This window comes from Caretta caretta, chromosome 6 (genome assembly GCF_965140235.1).
Source record: "Caretta caretta isolate rCarCar2 chromosome 6, rCarCar1.hap1, whole genome shotgun sequence".
Lineage (NCBI taxonomy): Eukaryota > Metazoa > Chordata > Testudines > Cheloniidae > Caretta > Caretta caretta.
The window spans coordinates 90,469,625-90,480,025 of NC_134211.1; positions in this window are offsets into that span (position 1 = coordinate 90,469,625).

Sequence of the window (10,401 nt, forward strand, 5' to 3'; positions counted from 1 at the left end):
TGTGGGCATTTCACAGACATTAATGCAGGCTGGTTCAGAAAGGTGCATGATGCATGCATCTTTCAGAACACTGACTGTTCAGGAAGCTGCAAGCAGGGACTTTCTTCCCGGACCAGAAGATCACCACAGGGGAAGTCAAAATGCCCATTGTGATCCTGGGAGACCCTGCCTACCCCTTAATACCGTGGCTTATGAAGGCATACACAGGGCACCTTGACAGCAGCAAGGAGGGGCTCAACAACAGGCTGAGCAAGTGCATAATGACTGTTGACTGTGCTTTTGGCTGTTTAAAGGCCCGCTGGCGCTGCCTATATGGGAAGCTGGACCTGGCCGATGACAGTATTCCTATGCTTATATCCGTGAGCTGTAGACTCCATAATATTTGTGAAGGGAAGGGTGAAAGCTTCACTCAGGACTGGACCACTGAGGCTCAACGCCTGGAGGCTGCATTTGAACAGCCAGAGACCAGGGCTATTAGAGGGGCACAGTGTGGGGCCATAAGAATTGAGGCAGCAATTTTAAGTTGAAAGCCACTAATATTTGTTGCTTTGCTCGGGATTGCAGTGCTTGTAATGCTAAGAGGTGATTCTGATTGGTGCAGACGATGCACTATGAAGGTTTAAGAAAATTGCCTATTGCTTTGCAGGGCTCTGCTTTCAATTAATAAAATAAAGATTGCTTTCAAACCAAAACAATTCTTGTATTAAAAACAACAACTGGAGGAGAGAGACAAACAAAAAAATACATCAGCACTGTGGAGAATGGGGGAAGGGAGGGTCCAAGAGAAGGAGGGATCCCAGGACGGTTAAAGATTTGTGTATGTCCAGGTATCATCTCCAACCTTCTCCTTTGGAGTACAGTGCAGCGGGTACTTTACTTCAGCAGGGCTAAACTGCAGAGGGACAGGTGTTGAGTGCAGTGAGTACTGGGAGTCTGCAGTGCTGGACTGTGACTGGGGAGGAGTGGAATGCAGCAGGGACAGACTGGAGCCAGGAGGTCGATAAGCATGTGTTGGTGGTGTCTGTGGGGCACATAGGAAAGAGTTTTGCAACAGCGGCTGCAGGGGAGGGTGGGTTCGCAGCTGTTTGGTTTGCCATACTAGTAGCATCTGGAGCATGTCTGCTTGGCGATCCATAATGTTTAAGTGCCATTCGTGGCTTCGTTCTGGTGCGCCGCATTATCCTTTCAGTCCCTCTTCTTGGTGTCCTGCCACTCCTTCAATTCTTGTTTTTCGGCTGCAGAGTGCATCATGACTTCACGCAGAAAGTCCTCTTTAGTTCTTCGTGGCCACTTTCTAATTCTGCACAGCCATTCAGCCGGTGATAACAAAGAGGGAGGCTGGGCTCCCAAGGTCTTATCTGTGAAGCCAAAATGCAACATTTTACAGAAGCAGTATTGTTTGCAACACAGAGCCCACCGATTCAGTGATTTAAAACACAGCCACTATTCACATACCTATCATTAACTGCCTGACTCCAGGCAAGCACACATGAGCCACAAGACCCCCAGAACGGTGAGTAACCGCAGGGGCAGGGGAAATCCATGTTCCAGGACTGTACTGTACATGGGGCACGGGGCTCTTGGGGAGAGCCAGCACTGGGGGGGGGGGTTATAATCATTCCTGTCCCCACATTTTCCACAGGCTGTGTTCATTATGGAAGATATCTTCCTGCTGAGGGTGAGTAGGGAATCAAGGGAGGATCTTCTCCAAGATTGCAGCTTCTGCCCTGGCCTTTATGCGGCTCGCTTGTGTGCAGCAATGGTACCCCTCCCCCCCGGCCCCAGTGATGGCAGAGTGGTGCAGGAAAGTTACCATTAGTGGGGCAAGAAACAAAGCAGCTCTGCCAATGAACCTGCAGCAGCGGATTGCCCAGTATCTCCATGAGAGTTTCCTGGAGATCTCTGAGGTAGATTACCATGAAGTGAGGGAGTCAATCAACACTCTGTTCCACAGCTTAGACTAGGCATGTGGTGGTACACGCACCATACAGACACAAGCCTGCTTTCTGAAACCTTCCTTCCCCCAACAACTCACTTCAGCAATCTGCAAAATCAAATCACTTACCAGGGACCTCCTCTCCTGTTTGCACTTTGCCAAGATCTGACAGCTGTGACTGGCTAGCCTCCTCCAGGATAGCAAAGAGCTCCTGGCTGCATGCATCTCTGAGTCATCCTCTGCCTCTGGGTCCTTCATCCACCTCCACATCCTCATCCAAGTTTTCCTCCTCTGGCTCGGTCCACTCTTGACTGGCACATGAGCCACCGAAGTATCCACAGTGGACTTCACAGTGGAGGTGGGGTTGCCACTGAGTATCGCATTCAGCTCTTTGTAGAACTGGCAGCACGTGGGCACAGCACCAGAGCGATGGTTTGCCTCCTCCACCTTGTAGTAGGTGTTCAACAGCTCCTTCACTTTGACCCTGCACTGCAGTGTGTCCCGGTCATGGCGCCTTTCTGTCATGTATCGTGAAATCTGTCCGAAGGTATCATAATTCCTACGGCTAGAGTGCAGCTGGGACTGGACAGCCTCCTCTCCCCAAATGCTGACGAGGTCCAGCTGCCCAGCATTGCTCCAAGTGGGGGATCGTCTGATGCATGGAGCAGGCATGGTCACCTAGAAAGATGCGCTGAGACCACTGCACGCATCACTGAGCAAACAGGAAGGGGACTTTCAAAATTCCCAAGGAATCTAAGGGGTGGGGATGATGGTTGGTCACCTGAGGGCAGGGCAGTAGAGATCAAACTGATGACCAGAGAGGCAAGAACAGGCATTGTGGGACACCTCCCAGAGGCCAGTCACAGCGCTGTAATAGACCAGGGTGTCTACACTGGCACCATAACACTATACCCCCGGCGCAGAAAGCTGCACGCCTCTCGTTGGGGTGGTTTTTTTACAGCACTGCAACTGCACAATTTCTGTGCACTAAGTGGCTTGGCAGCGTGTGCACCTCAGGAGTTACACTGCAGAAATCTCCTTTACTGTGCAGAAAATTGCCACTGTAGACAAGGCCTTAGTCACTATTCAAAGAATCCAAAGGGACTAACTCTCCCCTCCCCCCCCCCATTAATGCCATGGAATTGACAGAAACACTGACCTTTCCTCCACTCCCCATTTTGACCAGGAATTACAGCAGTTTCACTGCAGGCTTTTCCATACATGGACCATGATTCCTAGACACACAAGATTATTTATTAATGTAATCTCAGCCTTAATTGAATTTCCCAGATTTTCTGGATTCCAGCCAGACTTTTGATGCAAAAGTAATATACATGGTAAGGTCTTTGGAGCAGGAACCTTGTCCTTTTACCTGCTTGGAGAAGTGCATGGTCCTCTACAGTGCTATATATAAAGAATAATAATTTGAAATTGCACATACTGGATAAACCTACATGTAGGTTCATTCAGTATGTGCCACATGTATTTAAGTAGCATAGATATGTATCTTAGTAGTGTTCATGTGTGATAACAGTATGTGGTATGTGCTTATACAACATATTGCTGGTGTGTATGCAAGATATACCGGGTGTATGTATGGATGTATATACTTTATAGGCTTTTGTGGTCCCCAGCCAGCTTCAAACAAAAGCTACATTTTTGTTACAAAGTCAACCTCATCCCTTCTGAAATCAAGTTACATTAACAAAATGTAATTCTAAAATAACACTTCATGATCCTCAGCCCAAACTTTACCCCTGAACTCAGCTTCTCCAAAGGCAACAGGAACTCATCCTCCCACCACCAGACTCCAACCATCTCCCTTTTATTCAGGGTGCAGTCTAATGAGTCACACCTGCCCAGTGAGTCTGTATTAATTGAATTGCCAGTCTCTCAAGGGTTCAACACCTCTTAACAGGGTGTGATAGGAGAATCCTGGTGCTCTGTCACGAAGTGTATGTGGGTGGGGATTATCTGTTTTTATGTTATTTGAAAGGGGTATGGTGTAAATATTTGTATGTGTGTATTTGAGCACACGTGACTACTGGGCAGAAGTTCATTTTGTTCTTGCTGGAGTCACCAGAGAGTTTTGATTTTTATTGTTTTTGCTAGGAAGGGGTTAACTAGAATGCCCTTGCTGAGCTCCACGTCTCCTTGCATTCCAGGGTAAATGGTGTTTTGCAGAGCCTGGTTACCTATGGCAACAGCAGAGGGGAATATTGCAGACGAATCTTTTGAATCACAGGATTTACAGCCCATATGTTTATTCTGCAGTGAAACACTTCCAGCTCTCTGCTTCTGATGTGAGCTGGGAACCACGAGAGGACTTTGCAGAGCCATTGAAAAGACATTGTGAGTTGGAAGCAAAGGACTTTTAATCAGAGGACTGCTTCAAAGAAGAATAAAAAACAGCAAAATTACCGCAACCTTCAAGATGGGCTAAACTAGCACTATACATAGCTATATCTAACCCCGGGCAAAGACATATACATTCTCTCTCTATATATATATGTGTGTGTGTGTGTGCAAAGCTTCTCTGTCCAAGTCTTAGATTTCAATCCTCAACTGTGCTGCAGTAGCTTTGCACTAACCACCAATGCAAAGTGGCCCTGAAGCTGGCATTGCCGGCCATAGGAGGATCAACTCAGCATGAGGTGTCTTTCTAGTGCCATAGAGCCTCTTACGGAACTCCACTCCTGTTTGAGCTGTTGGCAGCTGGCACAAATTAAAGAAGCCCTCAGGCTGCTCCAATTTATGCTGAGGGACTACTTTGGCGCAAAGGTAGTCCAGGATTGGAGGAAAACAAAACCAACTTTGCACTTTCTTCCTGAGTTGTGCTTCAGGTTCCTTGGCCATAGCTCAGGATCACAGTCTCAATCTACAAAAAAATCTGCAAATATATACTTTAGAATTTAGATACAACCTGCTTTTATATATAACATGTGCATGTACTAGTGATATCGGTCTAGATCCACAAAGGAGACTTAGATGCCATGTTGCAATGGGGGGAACTACAAAGGGGACTTAGATACCATGTTGCAACTTTATGTGACTCAGGCATCCAGGCTCCCTATACTATGCACAGGGACAGTTAGGTGCTTAAGAATGGGGCCCACAGAAGTCAGCACACTCAGCAAAGAGCGGCCTAGCTAGTCAACAGGAAGTACTGAAGCTCCACCCCTCAAAGCTAGTTAGGCACATAACTGTGGGCCAGAGGGAGATGCTCGCCTCTGCTCAGGATTCACAGCTGCAAGCCCTCTCCTGGAGTTAGGTGCATATGCCCTTTCTCGCAAAAAATTGTAGTGGTGATGTCATCATTGCTCCTCACACATACTCAAAAACCAGTGGTATTTTCCACTGAATGCATCTGATGAAGTGAGCTGTAGCTCACGAAAGCTCATGCTCAGATAAATTGGTTAGTCTCTAAGGTGCCACAAGTACTCCTTTTCTTTTTTCAAAAACCTAGTAGTTCAAGCACTCACTGAGAGCACAGGTTCAAATGCCCCCTCTGCCTGCTGTGGAGTAAGGTTTTGAAGCCAGGGCTTGCTATTGCTACAGGTACCCTAACCACTGAGCTATGGGGTATTCTTAGAGAAGGTTTGGCAATCTCTCTTGTTAAAGCTGTTCCACGTTGTATGAACCACTTAACAGTCACTGGGCTAAAGACTGCACATAAATGACTCTGTAGCTCAGTGCTTACAGCACTTATCTATGATACAGCAAACCCAAGTTCAAGTCCCTGATCCCATGCTGTATACATTCATTGGAAAAGCTTTTCAACAGGAGAGTTTGAGACAGTGCCTCCCCCCCCCCCAATAATATGCTATAATGCAGTGATTGGGGACACTCTCCTGAGAAGTGGGAGTCTTAGGTTCAAATCCCTGCTTGATATTGTGTGAGGGGGAGTGAACCTGGGTCTCCCTTGTCCTGTATGAGTGCTTCAGCTTGTGGGTTAAAGGTTATAAGGGCAGCAGGTGTGTTCTGAGCACACCTGCCAGATTGGGACTCACAGGCAGGGCAACATCTAATTTGAGGATCCTGCTGAGGCTTAGGCATTTGTGCGTTAGGACTGAGGCAGGAGTACATATGCCGCGTGGCAGATATTCAGGCACCATGGGAACTTTGCCAGTGGAAATTAGCACCTAATAACTTTAGGTAGCAGGTGAGCAGAGCTTTTGAGGATATAAGTTTTAGATTTAAGTATCTAAAGTAGCAGTTAGGTTCCTAAATCCCTTTGTGGCTCTAGCCCATTGTTATTTGTTCTCATACCTTTAATTTTTGGTTTTACATCAATCCAAATTAGATTCTAAAGCCCTCCTGGTCAGGAGTATGCCTTATATCTGTAAAGCGACATGCAAATCCATGGCGCAATATGGGAAATAAATAAATATTTTAAACGTAAGGCTAAGATTTAGTCATGGGTGTTTTTAGTAAAAGTCATGGACAGGTCACAGGCAGTAAACAAAAATTCATGGCCTGTGACCTGTCCATGACTTTTACCATAAATACCCCTGACTAAATCTTAGCTGCTCCTGGGGTACTGCTGCTTGAGGGTGGGGGGAAGAGGTGCCACTGCTCTGGGGGCACCGCTGCTCAGGCGGGCCCTGGGGCACTGCTGTTTCTTGGGGGGGCTGCTGCTGCTGGGAGGTGCAGGGTGGGGGGGCTGCTGCTGGAGAGGCGGGGGGCCTGGCACCGCTGCTGCTCCGGGACTGCTGCTCAGGCAGCCCCCAGGGCCAGCCACACTAGCCACTGCTGGGTGGCCCTGGAGCCAGCACCACTAGCTGCTGCGGCTGCAGTTGCGGAAGTCACGGCAGTCCCAGAAAGTCACAGAATCCGTGACCTCTGTGGCAGACTCGTAGCCTTATTTATACACATTATATGTTAGAGTTCAAGGCAATAACACTACTGTAGTTAAGGCTGAGAAGAACAATTCATTGTAAACATGGACAGACAGACACATAAGATTAAATTCACATGGAAACATGCAAATTACAATTTTCTCTTTGGAACTCTTGTGCCCCCATATGTTGTTCTACAACTTACTCAATAAAGAAGTAGCATGTTACATATTAACCCAGTTAATCTAGATGTTTGGGGGGGGATGCTATTTTTGTTGAATGAGAAGCTGGACATTTTGAAGGAATCTTCTGTTTGTTTCTAGAAGATCAGAAGGCAGGTCATTGCAAACTGTACTTGCTGTAACCTAGGAAGGGTTTGCCTTGCTGGTAGATATTTAACAGTCATAAAGGTCTATTCTGTGATGCTGTCTATGGAGACCCTTTCAAAGATGTCTTTGTCCAGTGCTGCAGTTGGAATTTTGCACTCTTTGGGAAAAGGAAATACTAGAGAAAAAATAAAATACAAAACGTTTTTGTTTAATCTTAGGATCTTGGGGTTCTTGTAGCTTGATTAGAACTCTGACATGGGTGTACCTGTCTTACTAAGATTTTTTTTTATGAATGATTGATATTAAAAAGCAACATTTTTTTTAAAATTAATTTCCTTGAGGAAATTGAGAAAACAAAAGCAGAATTTGGGGTTATTGTTCAGGTCATGATTTATTTGTGACATTTCTTTGACGCTGTGGACCAAGGTAGATAGTTCATAACATATTTAGGAAATGATAATGCAAATAACAGAAAGCAGAGAAGAGGGGAGGAAGAATCCATCCTCTTGCTGGGAAGAGAATGGCTTTTTAGAGTAAGGGAATAGTTATCTATTTATCTATCTATCCTCACTATTTAATATACTCATCACCACAGTATCTAGGCACCAAATACAAAACTAACATTTGGATTAGATTTCTCTATAAAGTACCCTGCTTTGCATTACTTCTAGATTCAGCTTCTTTACTTGTTTTGTTTTTATTTGTTCTGTAGAATTCCTTATAGCAGGGTGGATTTCATTAAAAGGTAGGGTTTTCAGTGTGCCATCAAAACAGTCCGGCTTGGGCTCATTTTGATCTAACTAGGTTAGGGGGGTTTTTCCATACAAATAAATCACTGAATTTACCATTCTGTTTTTGCTTCTGTCCACCTGGAATTTTAAAGCTTTTAGGAAAAGAATCAGAGGATCTGGAAGCACTAGGAATTGTGTATGGTTGAAGAACGGAGAGTAAAAAGAGCTTTTGTTCAATAGTATGTGTGTTAGTTTCTCATTCTCTACTATTTCCTGAAAACAGGGTTTTGCGGAAAAAGCTCACAGACATTTTTCCATTAGCAGAGCAAGCGGTGGGAGGTAATGGGCTTGGGGGAGGGAGGTGATAATCAGAGATCTGCTTAGTCTTCAGAGAAAGAAAAACGCTTGGGCGCCTGCTTTGCCATAAATTGCATCTGGTGGTTGGAGCTACAGCAAGTTATTAAAGCGACTGCATTAAAGTCATAATTCAGCAGGTCAGCACCAAGCACACTCTGCAATCCCTCCTCCATCATCCCTCCCAGCCCCATTTTTGGAGAGGACTAAACACCAATGGCCTGAATCAGCTCTTACTGCAGCACTTAATGACTTTTTGGGGGTTTTTTTGCCCCTTGAAGGGGTGAGGGGAAAGGGCAGAGACTTGAGGTAATTTGCTTTGGAGACTCACAGGGAGATGGAGCTGCCCATCCAAGCCTGGCTGAGGGGGAAAGGTGGAATTCCACTCCCCAAATTTAGTTTTCTCCACATGATGTATGAAGCTGTGGCAGCATCAGCACACACATCCACCAGCCCAGTGCCCCATCCATGCTGTCAAAATTCTGCTCACAGAGTTTGTTGTTTGATCCTGCTGAATGTAAGGGCTGGAGACTGAATTGCACAAACACCAAGATGGATGCAAGAGCAGCAAGATCAAGGGCTGTGAGCTGCCAAGTTAACAAACAACATTTTACTATCATTTTGTTTTAATCTGTTTGTAAAGCTCCCATCCTTCTTTATCTGAGGAAAGCACCCTCCAAAATAAAAGCTTCTGTGTTATTTTTTTTATAAAAACCAAATAAATAAAAACTCTATCAATGCCCCACAAGTCTGAGCAACCTTACATCATCCAACTTGGGTGCATCATCCAACCTTGTGATTAAGAAGAAAATCTGAGAAGAAAAAAGATCAAATAATAAAGCAATATTTCAGCCTCAGGCTTCTAAAAGACCTATTATAAGCATGAAAAATATGTATTTTTAAAATGGTGCAAAACACCTTGTTGAGAGATCCTTCTAATTGCCATTTGGTGGGTTCTGAATGTTCAAGGCCACCATGGCTGGGGTTTGGTTGTCTTCTGTAAATGTGAAGCTTTTCTCTCATCTTCTTAAGGGGTAGAAATGCCCTGGAATCACTCTTAGACCTTCAGTATATGCTTCACAGAAAAGTGCTTTGCAGCTCTGTTTTTATGGGCCTGGCTGTGAGGAGAACAGCAGGACAAGCTTCTGAGACCACAGGGTCCCTTCCTTTCTTCAGATGTTAAATATTTTCTTCATGAATCTAAGGAGGAATAGTGAAGCTGAAACTGCTGAGATGACAAGTAAGTGCATGAGGTCACCAATGATGCCAGCTTAAGAAAACTCTGAGCTCTGTGTGTGTGTGTGTGTGTGTGTGCGAGAGAGAGAGAGAGAGAGAGAGAGAGATTATGTGAGAGAAACCGAGAGAGAGGTTTGCTCCAGTATTCTCAGGGACACAACAAGGAATGATTTCTGGATGCAGCAACCTGTCTATTAGGTATACAGTATTTGTTCTATCTTTCCTGAAAACTGTGTTTGTTTTCTACTGAGTGCATAAATACATCTCTTTTGGAGATAACACCAAAATACTGGGATTCTCTTTCCATTGCCTATCAAGTCTCTAACAAATTTTCTCACGGTTCCCTTGCTGTATGACAGCTACTTTCACCCATGAGTACTGAGGACAAACAACATCCCACTTCCTGCTGGGGTGTGTGTGTGTGTGTTTAATTTTTATTAAGAATTTAGTACAGGCTTAACATCTCAGGAGACTAAAATGTTCTGTTAGTTCACAGAACAGATAATGGCAAGGCAAACTTTCCATATCACCGACTCCTGCCAACATGACTCAGGCTTGATCTACCTACCTTTAGAGGACAGAGTGAAGTTCATTCTCTATGGTCCATTCAGTCACTAGCCTTTCCAAACAAGGGGACAATTTAGAATCAATTGTGGTGATAACCTGCCAATCCAGAATTGGACTCTGACCTGCCAAAATAATGTCATATAGATTCCTGAATATACCACAGATGGCACTACAGATCAAGACCAGCATGGAACCAGTAACCTGGAATTAAAAAGCTTTAAATCCTAACTCCCATTTTGTCTAAACTGCCCAGGACTGTGTTTTCTATATTCTGCAGGAGACATTTTATCATTAGAATCTTATTCTTGAGAATTCATTAATTTCATTCATGTTCAGAAAGTACTTTGCTAATGTAAAGCATTAGATACATGCTAAGCATCATTACTGTAGTTAGTGCTGTTATTCCAGGC